The sequence below is a fragment of the Castor canadensis genome, chromosome 5 (assembly GCF_047511655.1).
Source record: "Castor canadensis chromosome 5, mCasCan1.hap1v2, whole genome shotgun sequence".
NCBI classification, from domain to species: domain Eukaryota; kingdom Metazoa; phylum Chordata; class Mammalia; order Rodentia; family Castoridae; genus Castor; species Castor canadensis.
Window position 1 is genome coordinate 133,912,677 of NC_133390.1, and position 25,715 is coordinate 133,938,391.

The 25,715-nt window shown below is 40.3% G+C and overlaps 1 non-coding gene across 1 annotated transcript; it reads right to left on the minus strand.

The window, feature by feature from the left end:
• Positions 1 to 15,165: 15,165 nt before the first annotated feature.
• On the minus strand, positions 15,166 to 15,354 carry LOC141423524 (U2 spliceosomal RNA). The gene has a single exon (XR_012448382.1). It is a non-coding gene; the product is annotated as a U2 spliceosomal RNA (small nuclear RNA).
• Positions 15,355 to 25,715: the final 10,361 nt, after the last annotated feature.

Consider the following 25,715-nt stretch of genomic DNA (forward strand, 5'->3'; position numbering starts at 1 on the left):
CTGGTCTATTTCATCACAGTCAAATAAGCTGTGGCCAGAAACATCACAAAATATTGTGGGTTTCCTGAAGACAGGACTCACAAACAAAGTGTGCTTTTGTTTTCCTCTGATGAAGCAGAGACAATATAAAACAAAACAAAACCACAGCCACTTCTGGATTTACTACAAACTTTCTCCTCTGGGTGGCTTTCATAACTCTCATTCTACATACTTCTCTAATGTGTATTTCTCTTGATTTCTTATCAGGTTTCCCTCAAATTTTAACATTGACATGTTATTCACAATCATTTAAACCCATGGTTCTCAAAACTCATTAGGCCAATTCAGCCCCTTAGTGGAAATACTGCACACATTTTATTCTTCTGACATGGCCTTCCTGGATAGCATATTTGCCCTTATATGGGAGTTTTTAATGATTCTTTCACTAGAACATCAAAGATAAGGAACAACACAGGCATACCTCATTTTATTGTAGCTTGCTTAGTATGTATCATAGATACTGCATTTTTACAAATTAAAAGTTTGTTGCAGCCCTGCATCCAGCAATTCTATCCCCTACAGATCTCTGATCTGTCACTGTGACTCTGGAAAAGGGGATAGTCTGGAGTTAATATGAGCCTCTTCCCTTCCAGAATTCCCCTGGCAGCTGCCTCCTCCAGTCCAGCAGGCAGCACTCCAACCACGGGAGGTTTTCTGTGTTCATCTGTTCATCAACCACCACTCTTCCCCCACATGTACACACATTCACCTCCCCATGCATGTGCACACATGCACCTGTCCACATGTACCAAAACACTTGCACATTTACTCTCTTGACATATGCACATAAGCACACAGGCTAGCACACCAGTCTGCTGCATGACTGGCCCATGGCCCCTACAAGACCCATACCTTCTGCTGATCTAGCTGCTCAGTGAGGGGACAGGAAGACAGGTTGGACAGGGACTAAGTACATGTGGTTCGACCTAGCTCAATTTTCAAGGTGTAGAGTGTTCCAGACACCACCTAGAGTGAAAAGAGTAGGATTCACTCACAACACTGTGGTCAAGTTTGCATGCATGCAGTTACTTTACAGTAGAGTTAATGTGTATCTAGGGTTCTTGTCTGCATTCCTGAACTGACAGAACTATCACCCATGGAGCACATGACCATCACTTCAGAAGGACTGGCTGCAGTCCACTGCAAGATTTTCCTTCTGAGCAAGCCTGACATGGTGTCTCTTGCCAAATAAGAAAAGAAGCAGGAAAACAGAAGGCAGAATCCAAGGACTAACACCATTCCCTGGACTCAGGAAAGGAAGACACAGCTTGGGAAGCCACCAGGGTGGAGGCAGATAAACAACTCCCTGTTCTAGAAGAGCAGGGCTGGTCTGAGCAAAAAACCAAGGCTCTGGGTCCCAGAACAGAACTACTAAATTATTTTGTCTGTGGCTTAGAGGCATGGACAGTGGCCTAATGTAGTAAGGCTGAGGTCTGATGATTAAACCCTAGCTTAACTTAGTCCCAGCACGCAACCCATAAAAAACCCATTCCTTCCATTTTCCCAGACTTACTATACCCTCATTCCATAGCAGGATGTGGGGTGCTTCACACACATGGGTATTTCAGGCCAGTAAGGTAGTCTTTCCCTCAAATGCACCCTCCTTCAATGTGAGTGTTGATGGGATTATTTCTTCTGAGTCACAAAACTGAGTGTTTTACACTGAGATTAAAGAACAGGATTTAACCCTTTTTCTGCATAGGCAACCCAGACACAGTTTTTCAGAATGGTGGACAATAACAGAGTGAAATATCAGGCCAGAACTCTAGACCTTTCTCCATGGAACCAGGAACAAAATATACTAATTTCCCATCTATAATGCAAGGTTCATAGACCAATGACCTTTAATGACTTCCCACAAAGATAGTGTCACACTTGAGAAGTGCATGGTCTGGCAAAGACCATAGCATATAGAAAGTGTATGAAATGTCCAAGGGTGATGATGAGAGCTGATGGCTGCAGCAGGAGAAATGGGCAGGTATCTATTCATCTGAATTTGGATCAGGAGACAGGAAGGAGCTCTCCACATGGGGGTGGTGCACAATTTTTGACTGTGTTTGCTATGTACTGATCTGCATTGTGACTCTGGCCACAGGGTGTATAATACAGTCTTCCTTTAGGGTCAAAGCTGGGGGCAGGGGGGTGGCAGCCTAGGTTTCATGCCTCCTGGCAACCTCCCCCCTTCTATGTTGAGGGTTAACTCAACATTGCCTGTCAGAGGTAGGATTCTGGGTGGTCCTTTCTACTCACCAGGTACTCAAGTGCTCAGGGTCACTGACCACTCATTTCAAAGTAGTAACCCATGGATGCTTCTCACAGGGAACACTCCAGGGCTTCTACACAGAAGGAGCAAGGTTCTTTCAGCACAGGTTGGTGGCTCCTGATGTGAGGACTCCAGGAGAGGATCTGTCCTATGACCTGTACCTAATCTGGATAAAAAACTAGGTTGCTCCAATCTCAGCAACAGTTCACACCATAAGGTATCTCTTAAGAATGAGGACACATTTTGGGAAATGTGTCATTATGGGATTACATGGTGTGAACAACATAGAGGACATAAACTAAGATAACAACATCACTAGGTAACATCTTATAGGGTCCCCTTCATGAATGGATTTCATCCATGATCCACACCCCATCATGCTACACATTACTACACCACAACAGGCTGGACCCTTCTAAGCACCAAGGTTGTGAAAACAGCATGATGTGCTTGTGATGGAAGGAGGCTGAGGACAAGAGTGGAGACTGCAACCCATGAAGAGTATCCATGTTTGAAAGCCAGCAAATCCAGTGAGTCTGTGGTGATGTAATTGAGTGGTCATGTCTACTCTTGAGGGGGAATGCCCTCATTTGCATGAAATGTACACCAAATTTTACTCTCACCCTGTCCAGAAAAATGAATAATGATCATAAACATGCAGACCCAGATTCAAATGTGTGTGGCAAGAGGGAGAATAAGTAAATATAGCTAGAAATGAACACTGGAGGGATTGGGTGAAGGAGTTACATCGATGTTGTGGACTAGTGCTGCAGCTGCTTTGTAACCCTGAATGTGCATCAAAATAAGAACTTAAAGGGAACAGCGCTGAAAGATCACTTAGTGAAGGCTGCCCTGGATGAAGTCTGTTTCTCCTATGCTGGACATTTAGTTTATAATTTACCTTGACACACAAGCCTTAAGCCTGACCTTTACATGGTGCCTTGGTGCCTCTGGTCTGCTGATTTTTGGAAATAGACTAAGGAGCCAGATGCCTACCTGCAGTGCCTGGCTTGATTACAGAAAATGCCAGTGGAGACAGACCCTAGACCAGGATTGCCAAGGATGGCAGAGCAACAGAAAATTTCCAAGGGCATGGCTTGTGTGAGAAACACAGTTATGTTCATGTCTTGCACCCTCCAATCCACATCAGATCACATTCTTCAAGGCAAGCCCAGTTTTTCTGGAGGGAGGCCAGGGAGAGGAATGAGGGTGGGATAAGGGCTGAGCAATGCCACTGGGCAAACCAACCCACATCAGGTGAATGGGGTGTGCTCACATCTTCTGCTTGGCTCTCATCATTCACAGTGTCAGCTGGTGTACAGGTTGCTGATTTTTGTCATTGTAAAATTTGATGATGAAGTCCACTACCTGTTGCACCACTTTGTCATTGAAGTTGGCCTCCTCAATGCCTCTCATACACAGTCTGAGCTGGCCACAGGGCTCATGGCCATGGAGATGGCCAATGTGACCAGAAGGAGTCACAGGATACAGACCACACTGAGCTTGGAGGCAGCACTGGGGTTACAGGTGGAGCTGCACTAGGGCAGAGACCTAATCCAGCACAGCCAGTACAGTCCTGCCTTTACCCTGCTGGGAGTTAAAGGCCTGGCAATGTCCCCACACCACTCCAGTATACTCTTTCTCTGGGCAAACCCCCATCCCTTTTTCAGTCCTTTCAGATTCTCCTATCATGTGGATTTTGGGTCCTCCTCTTCCCTTCCTCCTTCATTTCTCTCTCTTTTCCCACTCCCCCAGCTCAGCCCCTCCCCACAGGTCACACCTTTCCAAGCTTGGATCAACCTAGTCTCTGCAAATGTGTCCATTACCTTTCTCTGGACCTAAAAAGCCAGTGAATTTGACCACTATGTCTGCAGGAAAGCAGAAAAGAGAAATTTGGTTTCCTGTGTTCCTTGGAGGTCATGGGCACCTGTAAACTCTGGCTCAAATTCCAGGAATCCTCTTCACAGTTACAATTGCAGAATATGTTTGGGGGAGACCCAGGCCTTGCCTTTTTCTAAAGATCTTCTTTGGCAAACAGAAGTGAATTAACCTTTATTTTTGAAAGGAACAAAAGCATTATTTTTTCAGGACTTATCGTTGATTAAAGAAATCTTTCATGGGAACATGTTGGACCTGGAGACAGAGCACAGTGATTTAACCTTGGACTTGACATTGCAGTCACTGCCCATGTATACTTCTAAATCTTCCAATAAACAAAATTGGATGATAATAAGAAATAGGTGAATGAATACTAATAATGGTTTATTTAACCTAATATTTCAAATGTTATATCAATGTATAGGAATAATTCTTGACTGCATAATTTATATTCTAAGTCTGCAATCCTGTGCTCATTTGGAACATTGCCCTATATTCAGCACCCCAAGGCCACATATAATGGTGGCTGTGTACTGCACAGCCCAGCTTCAGAGCAGGGCAGAAGAAGGGTGGCAGTATCAACAACAAAATCAAAGAATTATGAGAATTCTTTTGGAAGTGTGATTGAAGGGGCAGGAGAGGTAGACAGGTACCACTGGACACTGGTTGTAAGGTGCCACGGGGACCTGAAAGGGCAAGAGTTCCTTCATAGACTACAGAAACAGCTCCTGGCAGAGGGGACAGTCATATACTTGTATGTAGCACTTGTTCAATTGCTGAGTTGTCTATGGATTTGACTCCAGCCCCCGAGAAGTTAAGTAAACAATCAAAGACCAAGGCATGACAAGATTTTTGGCATTTCTTACAAACTGACAGCATCACTCAAGATAAATAAACATGCAAAGTTCAGAGGAATTGTATTACTAGAAGTCTCTGCACCTGTGACTGCTCAGCCATGATCCCAGCCTCTCCAACACTGAACATTGGAGCTTCTCTTAGAAACTCTACTACAGACTTCCAGACCCTTCATGGGAGCTGCCCTGTCCACCACCATCAAGAAAACGGATTCCAAGTGGACTTTGTACTTCACATTACAGGTTTCCTATAACTTGAGAGCTGGTGCCTGACTAGCAGAAGTCATGTGTTTTCTGATTGTGGGACAGCTACAAAGTTGGCTGGGATTCCACTTATGTAATGGGAGCTAGATTCTGCCACAACTAACACAGAAGGCTGTAAGACTAGGCCCTGCAACTCTACCAGTTACCTCTTTCAATCTATTCTTTCCTTTCTAGAGAAGATACAAAACATTGGGCTTAAGACTAGTCTTCAGGTAGTTTGAAATCATTAAAATTAAACAAGAAATAGGACTCTGACTTTTTAGTATGAGTGTGGATTCAACTTTGTCCATTAATCCTCTGCTTCCCCACAGTGTGAACTCAGGTACCACTGGTGAAGCTGTGAAGGTTCACCAAATGGTCCACAGGCATTTGATTAGGGCAGAGCCCTGTGAGGATCCAGGAAGCAGTGGTGAAAAAGCAGGACAGACAAATAGAAGCAAAATAACTGGCAACTTCGGGCAAAGACTCAGGCTCAGCTTGATGGTGTTGGATCTCTGGAGTATCACTTACACATCATCTTTTCCTTGGAAGGACTTTCCCCATGTCTTCACTGTCATGCAAGGACCAATGGCCATGTAGAGGAATGTGATCTCCAAGCCACTTCTGGCACTGAGCTCTTACCATGCAGTAGCCTGATGGCAAAACTTCAATGCTGAGACAAGACCCTTGTTAGAGTCAAAGCTGAGACAAAGCACACCGGAGACATGGAAGAGGTCCCAGTAATTGCCATGGGACATTTCCATGTTCAGTCACCTGCTGCACCAGAGGACTTTGACTCTCTGTGTCACCACCATTGCCAGATAGTCCACCATTGGAACACAGAGTAAGTCCACTTCCACTAGCATTTCCTCCAAGGAGCCCACTCCAGCCACATAGTCACACAAAGAATTATGGACATAGATGCCATCAGTCTACTTTCTGTTTTATTAAGAATGAAGTTGAAGCATGGAAAATTACATCTAGTTTCAGCAGGGAACGAAAAGGTCTAGAACACATAAGAGTAGTTTTTTATCTCAAACTGTGTGTACTCTGCAGGCATGGTACACAAAATCCCAGCACTTGAAAGGCAGAAGAAGAAGGATCAAGAGTTTGAGGTCTGGCTGAGGTACACAGGCAGATGCTTATCTCAAAGAAACAAGCTCAGTGGTAGAGTTCTTGCCTACCATGCATATGGCCTTGGGTTCAAACCTCAGCACTGTCAGGGGGAAAGAGAAAAGAAGAATGTATTTAAGCGTATTAAATGAAATTTTTTCTAAAATGTCTAATAAACTTAACTTCTTACTCAACTAAAGTTTTCTGAGTATACTCAATGCTTTCTTGAGAACTTGGGACTGTAACTGCACACAACAAATGCTGTCCAGTATTATCATAGGATAACATACTCAGAGTCTATAAAGATAGGAGGAGATACTGCATCTTAAATTCACAGTGCTATTATTACTCTAATTGTTCATCTGTGAAGCAATTTCTACCACTTTCTGGCATCTCCATTGGACTGTCAAGGCATGCTATTAGTAGTGTCTTCCTTTGCTAGTAGCTTCAAGCTTTTGTTATAAAAAAACATGGTAACTTACTAATCTTTTTTTTCTTGATACAGGGTTATGCTGTGTGCTATGTGGTCCAGACTGGCTTGAAGCTTACTGTGTATTCCAGGATAGCCTCAAACTCATCCTTCCAACTGCTGGCATTGCAGGTATATATACAATGCCGGATCTTTGAATTAGAAATTACCCCTACCTGAGCAAGGGACAATTTGATGGGAAAACTGCATCATTAGCAATGCATGACATTCAAACCAGTTTCTCACCTCTACTTAGACTTCAATTCCTTCTGCTTTATGCTTCAGTCTGAAGTTTTAGACTTGAGCATTAAGTTTTAGATATGAGGATGCTGATGCCAGATGTAATTTTTATACTGAGAACTGCAGTTGAGGCCCAAGACCTAGATCTTCCCCAGATAATGAGATCTTATTTTTGAGGACAAAAAATTGGACAGGAAAAGAAGGATATTTATTTTATAATGTGGTAAGTGAAAAAGAAACAGCAAAGGCCATCAGTCCACAGTTCAACATATTAGAAACAGAGGTCATTGTCAATTTTTAAAAGTAAAAATGACTTTTATAAGGATCTCTGGGGTTTCAGTTGACAATATATTTTCAGTGTCTACATTCAAATTCTAACACCTGACAACCAAAAATATGAAAAACCAAGGAAGTTCCTTATTTAACTTTAAAATTCAGCTCTTTCATTCTTTTGATAAGAAAGACCTGTCAGCTGGATCATCTGATATGATCCAGCAGATTTATTTGTTTATGTGTTTGTTTGTTTAGCACTGAGTAAAGCCCTTACTTAACAAGAATTTCAATGAAGGCAGGATATGTGACCAGCAGTCCGAGGTTGGTCTGTGTCGCCACAGTCCAATGAGCTATGGCCAGAAACATCATCACAGAATATCATGGGTTTCCTGAAGATAGTACTCAACACCAAAGTGTGATCTTTTTTTTCTCTTATAAAGCAGAGACAAAACAAAACAAAACCACAGCCACTTCTGGATTTATTACATTTCTTCTCTGGTGGCTTTCATATCTCTCATTCTACATTCTTCTCTAATGTATATTTTGCCTGATTTCCTATCAGGTTTTCCTCTTTTTTAACATTGACATGTTACTCAAAATCTTTTAAATCCATGATTCTCAAACTCATTAGGCCGTTCAGACCCTTAATGGAAACACAGCATGCATTTTACACTTCTGACATGGTCTTCCTGGATAACATATCCACCCTTATGTGGGAGATTTATAGTGATTCTATCACTAGAATATCAATGATTATAACAACACAGGCATAACTCATTTTATTGTAGTTTGCTTAGTATTTTTTGTAGATACTGATTTTTTCACCAGTTGAAAGTTTGTGGCAACCCTGATCCAGTAAGTCTATGCCCACAATGCTTTCCAAAAGCTTATGCTCACTTCATGCCTCTTTATCACATTTTGATAATTCTTGCAATATTTCAAACTTTTTACTATGTTATATTTCTTATGGTGATTTGTGATCACTTTTTTATTTTGTTTGTCTTTTGAGATAGGGTGTCACTATATAGCCTAGGCTGGCCTGTTCTCATGATTCTCCTCTCAGCTTTCCAGCACCATCATAACCACCTAGCTTGTGATCAGTAATCTTGGATGTTACTATTGTTATTATTTGGGGAGTGCCCTGAACTGCACTCAAATAGGTCTATGAACTCAATAATGTTGTGTGAGTTTTCATTGCTCCCAAAATCAGTTGCTCTCCCACCTGTCTTCCTCCTATTAAGTCTTCCTATATCCTGATGCACAACAATATTGAAATTAAGTTAATGAATAGACCTACTGTGGCCTCGAAGTGTTCAAGTCGAAGAAAGGGTAGCATATCTCCCATCGCAAATCAAAAGCTATAATTGATCAATGAACAAGTCACATATAGATCCAGACAGACCAGAATCTAAGCCTCTGGTATCAGTAAATTAAGATGTGAATGCAAAGGAAAAGATCTTGAAGAAAATTAAATATTCTCTTCCAGTGAACACACAAATTTTAGGAAAGCAAAACAGTCTTAATGATGACACAGGGAAAGTTCTAGTGATCTGAATAGAAAATCAAATCAATCCCAGCACTCAGCCAAAGCTTTGTCTATGGCAAAGGTCTTAGTCTCTTCAAAACTATGCGTAAAGGTTAGGCATCTGCAGAAGAAAAGGTTGAAGTTAGCACACGTTTGTTCATGAGGTTTAAGGAAAGAAGCCATCTCTGTAATACAAAGGTGCAGGTGATACAGCAAGCACTGACATAGAAGCCCTAGCAAGCTATGAAGATCTATCTGACAGCATGGTGAATGTGGCTCCAGTGAACCACAGATTTTCAATATTCACTAAACAGGCCTATATTGGGAGAAGAAGTAATCTAAGACTTTCATAGCTGGAGAGAAGTCAGTGCCTTTTATCAAATGACAGGCTGACTCTTACTTTGAGGCAATGCAGCTGGTGACTTTAAGGTGAGGCCAATACTCCTTTACAATTTTAAAAACGCTAAGGCCCTTAAGTATTACCCTAGTTATCTTTTGCCTGTGTTCTATAACAGGTTCAACACACCCTGGGTGAGTAAACAACTGTTCGCAACAGATAATATTTTAAGCCCACTGTTGAAACTTACTACTTCACCCTGAAATGCCAGGGAAGCTAGTACCACTGTGTAAGCAAGACCCAAAGCTTCCACTGCTCCATGGATAATAGAAGGTGTAAGTCAGCAGTCTGTGTTTCCTCTGCAACAGGAACTCCTACTGTTTGCCTATGTTTGTTCTCCTAAGCAGGCAGCAGAGCCAAGGGCTGAGCTTCCTGAAGCCAATGCAATAAATCTGGCCTCAAAAATCTCACCACTTGTATGCTTGGTTCTCCCGAGCATGCAGCAGTGCCATAGAACCTGCACCCTGACCCCAGTGTGAGAAATCAGGCCTGGAACTCCTGCTACCCACAGGCTTTGTTCTCCTAAGCCAGCAGAAGCACCGATGGACAATGCTTCCTGAAGCCCCTGCAGGAAATCAAGACCCAAAACTCATCCCCCGCCCCACAAGCTTGGCTCACCTGAGCAGGCAACAATGACACAGAACTGCACTCCCTACAGTCCCTGTGCAAATCAGGCTCCAAAACTCCTGCTGCCCTGCTGGCTTTGTTCTCCTGCACTTGCAGCAGCTTCCATGGCTCCTGGAGGCCCTCACTCCAATGCAAGTAGACCCCAGGACCTCTTCTGCTTGGTGGATACCAGACAATTCAAGCCCACTGGCTGTGTTGCCCCATGGGAACACTCAACTTGCTACAGAATTTCAGAAGCCTGTCACCACACACTCAAGTGAACCCCAGGCACTAGACCTTCCTAATCAGCTGGTTTCAGGAGGCTTCCATCCCCATAGAGCATGGAGGCCCAGCACTCCCCACTGTCCCTGACAGCAAGAGAGGCCTTGCTCCCCCATCAAAGAGTGACAGTGCTAGATTCCCCACTGAGGGGAGGAAAGCTAAAACCTACTACTATGCATGTGGCACCAGGATCCCTGTTCCCCTAAGTACTTCACACTGCACCTCCCTAAAGAAGAGTCACATCTCTCCTGTCCAAGAACAGGAATCCCAGCTCCTCCACCAAGTAGCAATCTGATATTCTGCTGGTGCTGAGAGGCCTACTCCCCACAGTGCACAGAGACCCAGCACTACCTACTGCCTCCAAAGAGCAGGAACTTCAGCCTCCTCACTGAGGGGAGAGAGGAGGCAACTAGCACCACAACAAGAATGCTGCAAAAGGGTAACAGATCCACCATACACCGCTCTGAGGAACACTGCTTGATCTGGAGGAGAAAAACATCCATCAAAACACAAACTACAGGGACACAGAGATAAAAAATATAATCAAAGTCAACACCAGGTGCACAAATCTCAACACAAAATGAAAGAGCAAGACAACTGCTCTCCAACAAAAACTAATTCCACTACTAAAGATCAAAACACCTGCATAGAGGAAGCACTATCAAATAATGAATTCCAAAAAACAATAATAAAAATAATTAATGACCTCAAAAAAAGAAACACAAAAGTTAGTATTTAATCTCAAAGAGGACATGAATAAAGAATTAAATGATCTCAAAGAAAATACAAACAGATTTATGAAATCAGGAAGACTATCCAATATATGAAAGAACAAATCAATAAAGATATGGAAAGCCTGAAAAATAATCAATCCAAGATAAACAACTCAACATCTGAAATAGACATCACAATCAAAAAAAAAAAAAAAAGCTTAGTGAACAGAGGGGAGCAAGGTGAAAATAGAGTACCAGGAACAAAAGACAAAGTAGAGGAATTGGACCAAACAGTAAAAGATCATTAAAGAATGCTATGAATGGAACATGCAAGATATCTGGGACACCATGAAAAGATCAAACCTACAAATCATGAGTGTAGAAGAAGACAAACTTTTCAATAGAATAATAACAGAGAACTTCCCGAACCTTGGGAAAGAGAGAGTCACCCAGCTGCAGAAAGCATACAGAACACCAAATCATCAGAACCAAAAGAGAAACACCCCCAGACACAACATAATAAGAACACTCAGCACACAGAACAAAGAAAGAATTCTGAAAGCTGCAAAAAAGAAAACACAAGTCACATATAAAGGCAAACTCATTAGCATAACCGCAGATTTCTTAACTCAAAGTTTATTTTTTTTCTTTTTCTTTTATTATTCATATGTGCATACAAGGCTTGGTTCATTTCTCCCCCCTGCCCTCACCCCCTCCCTTACCACCCACTCCACCCCCTCCCTCTCCCCCCCACCCCCTCAATACCCAGCAGAAACTATTTTGCCCTTATTTCTAATTTTGTTGTAGAGGCAGTATAAGCAGTAACAGGAAGGAACAAGGGTTTTTGCTGGTTGAAATAAGGATAGCTATACAGGGCATTGACTCACATTGATTTCCTGTGCGTGGGTGTTACCTTCTAGGTTAATTCTTTTTGATCTAACCTTTTCTCTAGTACCTGTTCCCCTTTTCCTATTGGCCTCAGTTGCTTTTAAGGTATCTGCTTTATAACTCAAAGTTTAAATACAACATGGTCATGGAAAGATATAATTCAGGCTCTGAAAGAAAACAACTGCCAATATAGACTAGTCTACCCAGCAAAACTATCCTTCCTAATTGAAAGAGAAAGTAAAACCTTCCACATGAAGGACCTCCAGCACTACAGAAGAAGCTTTTGGGATTTTTACCTATAGAAGCAGAAACTAGAGTGAGACAGGTAGACTCAAGAAAGAATAAACCCTTTCGAGGAGGCAGACCAGTTAATAAGGAATAGGTAAAACTAAGCATCAGAGAAACAAAAAGGACTGGAAAAAACAGGCACCATGAAATATTAACACTGAATGTCAATGGCTTCAATTCTCCAATCAAGAGATATAGAATAACAAGCTGAATTTAAAAAAAAAAAACTATATGTTACTTACAAGAGACTCATCTTCCTGAAAAAAAAAATACACACAGGCTTAAAGTCAAAGGCTGGAAAAAATTCTCCAAGCAAATGGACCTCGTAAACAAGCAGCAGTAGTAATACTCATATCTGACAAGGTAGACTTCAGAATAAAATCAATCAGAAGACACAATGAAGGTCATTTCAAATTAATGAATGGAACAATTCATCAAGAAGAAATATTAATCCTTAACATATGTTGACCAAACAGAGGGACAACCATCTACATGTTAAAAAACCCTAATGGCCCTAAGAGCACAGATAGCCACTAACACAATAATAGTGGGAGCCCTGAATACTTCACTGTCACCAATAGATAGGTCCATACAAAATATCATCAAAGCAACTTCAGTGCTACTCCACACATTAGACCAAATAGACATGGTTGATATCTACAGAGTATTTTACCCAACAAGTAGGCAATACACATTCTTTTCTGCACCTCATGGAACTTTCTCCAAAATAGATAATATTTTAGGACAAAAAGCAAGTCTCAACAAATTCAAGAAAACATAAATAACCTCCTGCATCATATCAGATCACAATGGAATAAAACTAGACCTCAACAACAAATAATACCCCAGAAAATATTTAAACACATGGAGACTGAAAATGCACTGCTAAAAAGACAATGGGTGACCAAAGTAATAAGGGATGAAATTTTAAAAGTTCCTAGAATCCAGTGAAAATGAAAATACAAACCTACCCAGAATCTGTGGGACATAGAAAATGCCATGTCCCACATGGCATACAGCAAAGGTACAAAAAGACCAATGGATCAGAACATCCAGACATAAACCCACACATCTATAGCCAGCCAATCTTTGACAAAAGAGCCCAAAAACAGGATGGAGAAAAGACAGCCTCTTCAACAAATGCTGTTGGGAAAACTAGATATCTGTATGCAGAAGACTAAAACTAGTTCCCTTTCACCTTGTAACAAAGTCAATTCAAAGTGGATCAAAGACCTTAATATAAGGCCTGAAACTTGAAACAAGTCCACAAAGCAGAAGGAAATATGCTGGAATGGACAGGTATAGGGAATGACTTCCTAAACAGAATACAAAAGGTTCAGCATCTAAGAGAAAGAATGAACAAATGGAACTGCATCAAATTAAAGAGCTTCTGCACAGCAAATTAAACAGACACCAGATTCAAGAGACAGCCCATAGAATGGAAGAAAATCTTTGCTAGCTACTCATCAGACAAAGAACTAATATCCAGAATCTACAGGGAATTCAAAAAACTCAGCCCCAAAGAATCAACACCCCAATGAGAAATGGGCACATGAATTAAACAGGGAATTCTCAAAGGAAGAGGCATGAATAGCAAATAAATGCATGAAGAAGTGTAAACTTCCCTGGCTATAAAAGAAATGCAAATCAAAACAGCACTTAAATTTCATCACACCCCAGTTAGAATGGCCATAATCAAGGGTAATAACAATAACAAATGCTGGAGAGGATGTGGTGTAACAGGAACACTTATACAGTGCTGGTGGGAATGCAACTTAGTATGACGACTATGGAAAGCAGTATGGAGATTCCTCAAAAAACTAGAGATAGAACTGCCATTTGATCCAGTGATACCACTGGATCTACCCAAAAGAACTAATACAAGTTACTGTAGGAACACCTGTAACTGATGTTCATCATGGCACTATTTACAATAGCCAAGTCTGGAAACAACACAGATGCCCTAAAACTGATGAATGGATCATGAAATTTTGGTATGTATACACAATGGAGCATTACTCATCCACAAGGAATAAAAACATGGAGTTTGAAAGTAAATGGATGCAATTTGAGGACATCACGTTACGTGAAGTTAGCCAGGATCAAAAGCACAAAAGACACATGTTTTCTCTCATACATGGAAAATAGATCCAAAAATAAACAAATACACAAAAACAAGTATGATTATATACAAACTCAGTTGCAGTATATGTTTCTAACAGTGGAACTACTCTATGGAACTTGGGGAAAGAGAGAAAGGAAAAAAGAATGATAGAGTATCAGTAATATCCCATACCATAAGATGGGAAATTAGAGGATATAAGGATGTATATTAAAAGCTGTTAAAAACAAGGATGGGAAGAAAAGGGTTAAAGGAGAATATTCAAAGTGATAGAATATACCAAAGTAAAACACACCTGCAGTGGTCATACATTGAGAAACCCCTTCAAACATAAACTCAAATATTAATTATGAAAACCAGGACTGTAAAGTAGGCACAGTGTGTGCAGGGGTGGGGTACTAGTGGGAGGGGAAAGGGTGGAAAAAGGAGATTAAGGTGATGATATATGGTTGATGGACTTCATACACTTATATGAAACAGAACTAAACAACTTTTTGCAATTGCTTTAAGTGGGGCAGGGAGGGAGCTGAGAGGGAGAGACAAGGAGGCAATGAAAATAATGTACAATATAAGACTAATTGGATTGTCACTACAAATCTCCCCCTGTACAATGAATATATCCCAATAAAAATTGTATAATAAAAAAAGAACTTTCAAGATGGGCTGAGGTTGTATCTCAAGTGGTAAAGGGCTTGCTTAGCAAGCATGAGGCCCTGGGTTTGACTGTAGTACCTCAAAGAAAAAAAGAACATTCAAAATTCAAGGGGAGAGGTAAAAATAGCAACATTAACAGAAGTGTGGGAGAAGTGGATTCTAACTCACATGAACAAGTGGGGTGAGAGGGCCCCAAGACCTCAGTAGAGGAAGTGACAACAGTTGTGGTAGGAGCAGCAGGAACCCTAGATTTAGCAGTAAAGCATGGAGATGAACTGATACTGAATTACTACTTATTATAAATATTTTTGGCTCATTTATTTTTAAAACATTCCTGGAGGTAGTGCAATACCAAGTTGAAGTGTAGACTGAGTGGCTCAACCAGTACTCCACTCACCAGCTCCCCCCAAAAAATAAAATATTATCCTCACATAGAGGATGCATCAGACATTACACTGATTAAGAACAGGCAAAATACTTAATCTAGCCAAAAGGACAAAAACTGGTCACCGTAGAACTGGAACAGATAAAGAGTTGCTTCCTCTGAATCCACAAGAAAGAGAATTCTTAAAATGAATCTCATGCTGAAAGTGCTGTGAAGACTGTTAGGGAAAACAGACAACAGAGGATGGGATGTACCATAAACAAAGTTGGTAAAGCAGCAGCAGAGTTTGAGAAGACTGACTCCAAATTTGAAAAAACCTTCTTCTGTGAGTAAAATGGTATCAAGCAGCATCCCAACCAACAAAGAAATCTTTCAGGATTTGTTCAATCAATGGAACAAATTTCATTGTCTTATTTTAGGAAATTGCCACAGCCACCTCAACCTTCAATATCCATCCCTATGAGCCATGACATCTGGGATATAAGGAAGAGCAGAAAAGTTGAGCTCTTGTTCTCTCTGTTGCAGTCTGTGCTATTCTGTTGCTACAACAGAACAAATACCACAGAATGGGTAATTTATGGAGGAAATACATTTATTTTCCCAAGTTCTAAAGACCAGGAAGTCCAGTTTTCAAGTGTCGTCATCTGCAATGGGCCTTCTTGTTGTGTCACCCATAGAGGAAGGAGAAAAAGAGCGGGAAAGTCATGGAAGCCACAGTCACCAGCCCTTTAATGGCCATCATTATTTCATCATTAATCCTTAACACTTCTAATTTGTCCCATGTCCCTGTACTATTTCAATGGGTATTCAGTTTCCAACACTTGTCTTTGGGGGATATATTCAAGTCATAGTAGTACTCCTACTTGTTTCTGCTATGAGATCTACCTGGACAATCAATAAATCCTCTCATCACTTATACAGAGTCTTTTGTTACTCTCTTGACCCATACTGTTTTGTTTACCACTTGAAATGCTTATTATTCACACATAGGGGAATCTTGAGTCTATCATCCAAGTCTCTATCTCTTCCCTCGTGGCATTCAAATTTTTGTGAGTGTGTCCACAGTAATGTAGACTATCTACTTGGTCTCCCATTTGTAATTTGAGTATGAGCCATGGCTACCTCTCACTTCATTAATGAAACATTTTCATTTTAGTTGGAAAATTAGTTGCTTAGTCCACTGTTTGGCTCCTGAAAGTAATGTTGTGCTTGAAGGACACCTTCTAGGGCACCTCATTAGAGTTTGCTTGCTTTTTAATTCTGCCATTCCTCCTCCACAAGTTCAAGAATCCACACACTATATATTATTCCCTTGGGCTCCTGCCTCACCTGTCCAGGACTCTGTCAACTTGGAACTTTTCTCTAACTACTCATTCCAACACATCATCTCCCCCCACCCAGCCTGTAAAGATTTTAGGGCCTCTGGAGCAGGGAGGAGATCAAGAGCAAGTGAAGGGAATTGCTCTCTGTCCTTAAAGATGTACAGGGCACAGGCAGGCAAATCGTTACCCTCTTTGGAGACATGGAAAAGAAGTTTCTCTGCTTCCAAGTGCAAACCAGAGTTTCTACCCCAGTAAAGAGCTGAACACAACCCCACTTGACATCCCTATCCTCCATGTGGTTGAAACCAGAGGGGTCTCTGAGACACTGTGCAGCTACTCCTGAGGAGATCCACAGGATTCTGTGTGCCAAACCATGCTGAAGAAGGAGCAGAATCCAACACCTCCATATTGGCTTTGGTTTAAGTGCATGGGTGACTCCAAAAAATAACATACAGAGCATTCACCTCTTATGTGCTTCTTGCTGCTTTGGTATGGGCTGATCTTGTAGAAGCCACAGACAGTGCAATGCACAGAGGTGACTCTCACCAGTTCTAATCCTAAGTGTCAAGGAGAGTGACACCTCTTGCCTATGCATTTTGGGCACCCCAGAGTTGCAACATAAGGTGGCTAGGAACCTGGATGGAGAGACCTCATGGAGTGGCAGAATCTCAAACAAGGCCTCTCTCAGCCTCCTTGATCAGTCCAGCCCCAGTGAGCTGACCTTACAGCTTTACCAGCACAAGAACTGAAGAACTGTCTGGATGACTCAGGCCAGGCTGCTGACTCAAAACTTGCTATAAGTAACTAAAACTTGATTGCCTTGTCACACAGCCATAGATTTGCCTTAAGTTCTGCCACAGTCCCATAGGCTCTCCTGTATGTGTTGTTTCTGCTATGAGATCCAGCTGGACAATCCATAGAGTCTTTCATCACCACTACATCCTCCTTTGTTTTATACTTTTTCAGTCAGTCTGATAGTTTGTTCTGCTATTTTCCTGGTGGAGGAGATTTGCTTTCATCAAGATTCTCTCTTTTACTAGGATATAAGTTTTCAGTTATCTCCTCAATATCTCCTCTAATGTCATTCTCTCTGGTGTTGCTTCTCTCTACATTTTTTCTTCCCACTTGATGAGACTTGTCAATAGCTTCATCAAACAATCGGGTCCTGGGAACTTCATTTATTCTGTTATCATCCGTTTTTTCCTTTCTTCTGATTTCTTAAAAAATCATTTCACTTTTCTCTTTCAAACTTCTTAGTTATATACTTGTTCACAATATAATTTGTTTATAAATTTGTACTGAATGCATGTTTAACGTTATTTCAAGACGGACAGTATTCCTTAAGTAGAACTTCATTTCTCCTTTTCTTCGATAATTTTATACAATTACTTTTAAATATTTTATTGTTTTGCAAATGTTTTCTTATGTATCTTTCTTTTGATATCCTTTTTTAGATTCTAACTATAGAATCTAAGGTCTTGCCCATGCTAGGCAAGCATTCTAACATTGAGCCATATCCTCATCCTTTAACTTCCATTATGTCTTAATTTGGAGTGTGAACAGTGTTTCTGATGGACAAGTTTTAAAAGTTCTAGTTAATGATTTTTGCATATGATTGATAAATATTTCAAGTATGTTTCCTTCTGCAAAAGGCAATAGTGAAAGAACCACACTCTCTTTCTCTGTATCCTTATTTGTTCTATGTTCCCTGGACCTGGTGAAGTCTCAGACAGCAATATTCCTAAATCCCATAAAGATCATCTACCAATTGATCATTTTTATCTAGTTTTTGCTTTATATATTTTAATGCAGCATTAATGCTTGTGAATGTTACATGATTTTTCTTATTAGTTATTTCTTCTTTTTTCTTGTATTTCATGTAATGTTTTCTGCCTTGAATTCCACTGCTTTGAAAGGTACTGCTATCTATGTTGTCATTATATATTTTATATAAAAGTTAGTTTTCATATGTGTTCTCTATCAAACTATTTTAGAATTTAAATACCTGTAGATAGATTCTATATTTTAATACAAGTAAGTGCAGTCCCATTGTACTTATTCTAACACTTGCTGTGCTGTCCTTCTGTCATACTGGAGTAAATATAAAGAGTATCAGGAAGGATCCAAGATGGTGACTAGGATACAGCCGCAGACTGCGTGAGCTCCGTGAATTAGGGACCTTGCTGAGACGCTGGAGACATGCTTGGTTGGGTACAGCAACAGGGAGAGCCAAAAGTAGGACACTCTGAACCCCTAGATTGTGGAAGTCTTCTCCACACCAGGATCTACTAAAACAATAGCCAGCCCACCAAGTCCCTGCCCCATAGGCCTGCAGAGCTGCTGCTCTGCTCTGCTGGGCATCCTGCCCCTCAGGCCACACCCACCCCAGGTTCATGTGGGACCACCAGATCCACACCATGCTGGGATCCCTGCCCCTCAGGTCCCCTGCCCCTCAGGCCCCCAGCCAAAACAGCCATGCCGGGCTCCAGCTCCATGTGGGACCGCAGATCCATGCCCTGCCAGGCTCCCCGCCTCTCAGGCCCCACCAGGCCCTGGCTCTACAGGCTTGCCAGATAGCTGCTCCACCAGGCCTGCACACGGCAGGCTGCCACAGGAGAGCATCAACCCTACCTAGGGGACACAGACAGAGTAACATCAGAACAACTAAGGCTGTAATTCTACTGTTCCAGAACCTGTGATTTTTCTTTGCCATTCTTTAAGGGTTTGGGTATATGGCTTGCTGTTTGATAATCCACCATCTCTCCCATTTTTCCTCTTTTCTCTTTTTCTTCTTTCTTTCTTTCATCTTTCCTTCTCCTTCTCTTTTTTCTCCTTCTCTCTTGGTTTTGTTAATATTAATATTGTAACTACCCTAATACTAAATTATACATAATCCAGGGACAGAAAAGGTACCTAGTGGAAATATGGGAAGATGAAAAAAGGGATGGAAACTATTCTCCCCCCAAAACTAAATTAGTAAAGGATTCAGAGCAAAATGAAGAAAATGGATACCCAGATCCAGACTCAAACAAAACAAAGATAAGCTATACCAAGGAACCCAAAGAAGCCCACAAGAAAACTCTGAAAGAATAAATCCTGCAAGTAATTAATGAGAATTTCATAGAGATGTAACTAGACATAGTCAACCAAAAAGTACAGGAGGCACCCAAGAAATTCCAATACAACAAAAATAAAGAATATGAGAAAACACAGAAACAAATAAATGAAATCATAGGAACCCTAACTAAACACCAAACTGAAACAGAGAACACCATAAACAGAAAAATAAATAAATTAAGGGTGAAAATTGACAATATTAAAGAGGAAGAGACCCACAATATGGAAAACCTCAGAAAAAAGAATGAAACAGAAAAACAAAACAAAATGGAAGGCCATTCCAGCAGAATAGAACAAACAGAAGACAGAATCTCAGAACTTGAAGATGAAATGTCAATTAAAGAAAAAACTGAAGAACTATTAGTCAAATAACTAAAGGCCTGTGAAGAGAATATGCAAGAACTCACTGACTACATCAAAACACCAAACCTGAGAATCATGGGCATTGAAGAAGGAGAAGTGGTGCAAGCAAAAGGAATTCATAATATATTCAACAAAATAATAACAGAAAATTTCCTAAATCTAGAGAAAACTATGCCCATTCAGATACAGGAAGCCTCCAGGACACCAAACAAACTGGATCAAAATAGAATTACCCCACGACATATTATCATTAAAACAACAAGCACAGAGAATACAGAAAGACTATTGAAGGTTGTAAGAGATTAAAAACCAATAACATACAAAGGTAAACCCATAAAAATCACAGCAGATTTCTCAACAGAAACATTAAAAGCAAGCAGAGCATGGAGTGAGGTATTCCAGGCATTGAATGAAAATAACTTCAAACCTAGGATACCCTACCCAGAAAAACTATCATTCAAAATAAATGGAGCAATAAAAGTCTTCTATGATAAGCAGAAACTAAATCAATATATGACCACCAAACCACCACTACAAAAGATTCTTCAAAGAATCCTGCACACAAAAAATGAAAGCATACAAAACCATCAAAGGACAGGCTTTACCAAACCACAGGAGAAGAAAAAGCAAGAAAGTAGAGAGTAACACTGATTTAGCTGTACACAATGAAACCCTTAAACAACAAAGACAACTAAATGACAGGAATCACCACATACATATCAATACTAACAATGAATGTTAATGGACTTAATTTCCCCATCAAAAGACACCGTTTGGCAAATTGGATTAAAAAGGAAGATCCAACAATCTGTTGCTTACAGGAGACCCATCTCCTCAACAGAAACAATCACTGGCTTAGGGTGAAAGGCTGGAAGAAGACTTACCAAGCCAATGGCCCCCGAAAACAAGCAGGAGTAGCAATACTTATCTCAGACAAAGAAGACTTCAAATTTGCATTGATCAAACAAGCTAAAGAAGGACACTCCATACTAATAAAAGGGGAAATACACCAAAAGGAAATAACAATTATCAACCTATATGCGCCCAACATCAATTCACCCGATATCATCAAACATATTCTGAAGAACCCAAAAACATATAAAAACTCCAACACAGTGGTAGTGGGAGACCTTAATACCCCTCTATCACTAATAGATAAGTTATCCAAACAAAAATTCAATAAAGAATTTCTAGAACTAAATCATACCATAGATCAAATGTACATAGCTCATGTCTGCAGAATATTTCATCCAACATCTGCACAATATACGTTCTTCTCATCAGCCCATGTAATATTCTCCAAAATTGATCATATCTTAGGACACAAAGCAAACCTCAGCAAATATAAGAAAATAGAAATAATCCCATGCTTTCTATCTGACTACAATGCATTAAAACTATTAATCAACAACAAAAACAGCAGTAGAAAACACACAAACAATTGGAAGCTGAACAACACATTGCTCAATGATCAATGGGTCATTGATGAAATAAAAGAGGAAATTAAAAGTTTCCTAGAAGAAAATGAAAATGAAAACACGACCTACAAGAACCTATGGGACACAGAAAAGGCAGTCCTAAGAGGAAAGTTTATAGCCATGAGTGCATATATTAAAAGACAGAAAGATCTCAAATCAGTGATCTAATACTACAACTAAAACTCCAAAAAACAAGAACAAGCAAATCCCAAAACAAGCAGAAGGAAAGAAATAATTAAAATAAGGGCTGAAATCAATAAAATAGAAACAAAAAAACTATACAAAGAATCAATGAGACAAAAACTTGGTTCTTTGAAAAAATAAATAAGATGGACAGACCCCTGGCAAACCTGACTAAAAATGAGGAGAAAAAAAATCTAAATCAGTAAAATCAGAAATGCAAAAGGGGAGATAACAACAAACACCATGGAAATCCAGGAAATCATCAGAGTCTACTTTGAGAGCCTATACTCTAATAAATTTGAAAATTTTGAAGAAATGGACAGATTTGTAGAAACTTACGACCATCCAAAACTGATCCAAGAGGATATTAATCAAGTGAATAGATCTATAATATAAAAAAGAAATTGAAGCAGCAATCAAGACCCTCCCAAAACAGAAAAGTCCAGGACCAGATGTTTAAAGAAGAACTAATACCAACTCTCCTTAAACTGTTCCATGGAATAGAAAGGGAAGAAACACTGCCTAACTCGTTTTATGAATCCAATATTACTCTCATCCCAAAACCAGACAAAGACACCTCCAAAAAGGAGAATTATAGGCCAATCTCCTAAATGAATACTGATGCAAAAATCCTCAATAAAATAATGGCAAACCGTATCCAACAACACATCAGAAAGATCATTCACCATGACGAAGTCAGATTCATCCCAGGGATGCAGAGGTGGTTCAACATATGCAAATATATAAATGTAATACAGCACATCAGTAGAAGCAAAGACAAAAACCACTTAATCATCTCAATAGATGCAGAAAAAGCCTTTGACAAAATCCAACACCACTTCATGATAAAAGCTCTAAGAAAACTAGGAATAGAAGAAATGTACCTCAACATTGTAAAGCCTATATATGATAAACCTACAGTCAACATCATACTTAACAGTGAGAAACTGAAACCATTTCCCCTAAAATCAGGAACAAGGGTGCCCACTATCCCCACTCCTATTCAACATAGTACTGGAAGTTCTAGCCAGAGCACTTAGGCAAAAAAAAGAAATAAAAGGAATACAAATAGGTAAAGAAACTATCAAAACATCCTTATTTGCAGGTTATATGATCCCATACCTTAAAGACCCAAAAAACTCCACCCAAAAACTCTCAGACACCATAAACAGCTATAGCAAGGTGGCAGGATACAAAATCAACTTACAAAAATCGTTAGCTTTTCTATACACCATAACGAACAAACTGAGAAGGAATATATGGAAACAATTCCATTTACAATAGCCTCAAAACAATCAAATACCTAGGAGTAAACTCAACAAAGGATGTGAATGACCTCTACAAAAAGAAATACAAACTCCTGAAGAAAGAGATTGAGGAATACTACAGAAGATGGAAAGATCTCCCATGCTCATGGACTGGTAGAATCAACATAGTAAAAATGGCTATACTACCAAAAGCAATCTACATGTTTAATGCAATTCCCATCAAAATCCCAATGACATTCATCACAGAGATTGAAAAATCTACCCTAAAGTTCATTTGGAAACACAAGAGATTGTGAATAGCCAAGGCAATATTCAACAAAAAGAGGGTATCACAATACCTGACTTCAAACTATATTACAAAGCAACAGCAATAAAAACAGCATGGTACTGGCACAAAAACAGACATGAAGACCAGTGTAACAGAATAGAGGACCTGGATATGAATTCACACAACAATACCCACCTCATTTTTGACAAAGGTGCCAAAAATATACAATGAAGAAAAGACAGCCTCTTCAACAAATGTTGCTGGGAAAAGTGGTTATCCTTCTGCAATAAACTGAGACTAGATCTATGTCTATCACCCTGTACTAGTATCAATTCAAAATGAGACAAAGACCTTAATATCAGACCCGAAACTCTGAAGTTACTACAGGAAGAAGCAGGAAACACTCTGGAACTAATAGGTATAGGAAAGGACTTCCTCAATAGGAAGCTCAGCAACTATGAGAAAGGATGGACAAATGGGACTTCACAAAATTAAAAAGCTTCTGCACAACAAAAGAAATTGTCTCTAAACTGAAGAGAACACCCATAGAGTGGGAAAACATATTTGCTAGCTATACATCAAAGGGCTGATAACCAGAATATAAAGGGAACTTAAGAAACTAAACTCTCTTAAAATCAATGAACCAATTAAGAAATGTGCAACTGAACTAAACAGAACTTTCTCAAAAGAAGAAATTCAAATGGCCAAAAAACACATGAAAAAATGCTCACCATCTCTAGCCATAAAGGAAATACAAATCAAAACCACACTAAGATTCCACCTCACCACTGTTAGAATAGCCATCATCAAAAACACCATCAACAGCATGTGTTGGTAAGGATATGGGGAAAAAGGAACACTCGTACACTGCTGGTGGGAATGCAAGCTGATACAACCACTCTGGAAAAAACCTTGGAGGCTTCTTAAAAATCTAAACATAGACCTGTCATATGATCCAGCAATCCCACTCCTGGGGATATACCTAAAGGAATGCAACACAGGTTACTCCAGAGGCACCTGCACACCCATGTTTATTGCAGCACTATTCACAATAGCCAAGTTATGGAAACAGCCAAGATGCCCCACTACTGATGAATGGATTAAGAAAATGTGGTATTTATACACAATGGAATTTTATTCAGCCATGAAGAAGAATGAAATCTTATCATTTGCAGGTAAATGGATGGAACTGGAGAACATATTCTGAGTGAGGTTAGCCAGGCTCAGAAGACCAAAAATCATATGTTCTCCCTCATATGCAGACTTCAGATCTAGGGCAATTGCAGCAATGTGGTTGGACTTGGATCACATGACAAGGGGAGAGCACATATAGGAGATATGGGAATAGGTAGAAAATCCAAAACATGAAAACATTTGATGTCCCCACTCCAGAGGAACTAATACAGAAATCTTAAAGCAACAGAGGTTAACATGGCAAGGGGATCAGGAACCAGTGTAAAGATCAGTTAGAGATGAATCAGCTTGGGTTGTAACACATTTGTACATGAAAGCAATGCTAGGAATCTTTCTGTATAGCTATCCTTAACTCAACTAGCAAAAATGCTTTTTTTTTCCTTATTATGCTTATGTCTTCTCTTCAACAAAATTAGAGATAAGGGCAGAAAAGGTTCTGCCTGGAAGTGAGGGGGGAGGGGTGGAGAGGGTGGGGTAGGGGGCAGGGTGGAGAAATGACCCAAACAATGTATGCACATGTGAATAAATGAATAATAAAATTTAAAAAAAAAGAGTATCAGATTCACAGGCCCTGAAGCTGGAGCCTGGCATGATGGAAGGGCAGCAGGAAGGAGCCTGGCCTGGGTAGGGAGATTAGAGTGAACAAGGGGAGATTCTTAGAAATGAGGCAGGAAGAGTGGTGAACAGGTGAAGCCGTGTAGGATCCTTCAGGGTCAGAAGCCATAAGTCATGTGTTTTAGCTCTTATTTTAATAATAGCTGCATTATAGAGCACTGGATATGTGCTGTACATGAGTCCAAATTCCAACTGCATCACCACTTCTAAAGGCCCAAAGCTAACAGCAGACACATTTATCAGTTTATAGAGATCTAAGAAGGTTTCCAGAGAACACAGTTACTCAGAAGCAGAGAAAAACATTGGTGGGACTCATACCCTAAAACATTGTTATCTCCCTCTCTGGCTGCAGTGTGGGTGACAGAAACAGGGAGACCATCCCCTGAAAGAAGCCAGCCTCAAGGCGTGGACTGGGATAGGTGCCAACATGCAGCACTAACCATGGACAGACTGCATATCTCTAATAGATACAATCCCTTGGCTTTACTGAAGGATGGGCTGTGGTGGGAGATAAACAGGGTGGTCAAGGCTGACTCCAAATGTCTTAGTCTGGAAAACAAAAAGGACAGAGTCGCTATTAACAAGATGGGTACAACCAGAGAAAGAGTTGGTCAGTGTAACGGGCATATTGTAGTAACAGGAGCTCTGTTTTGGACATGTTACCTGGAAGCTTTC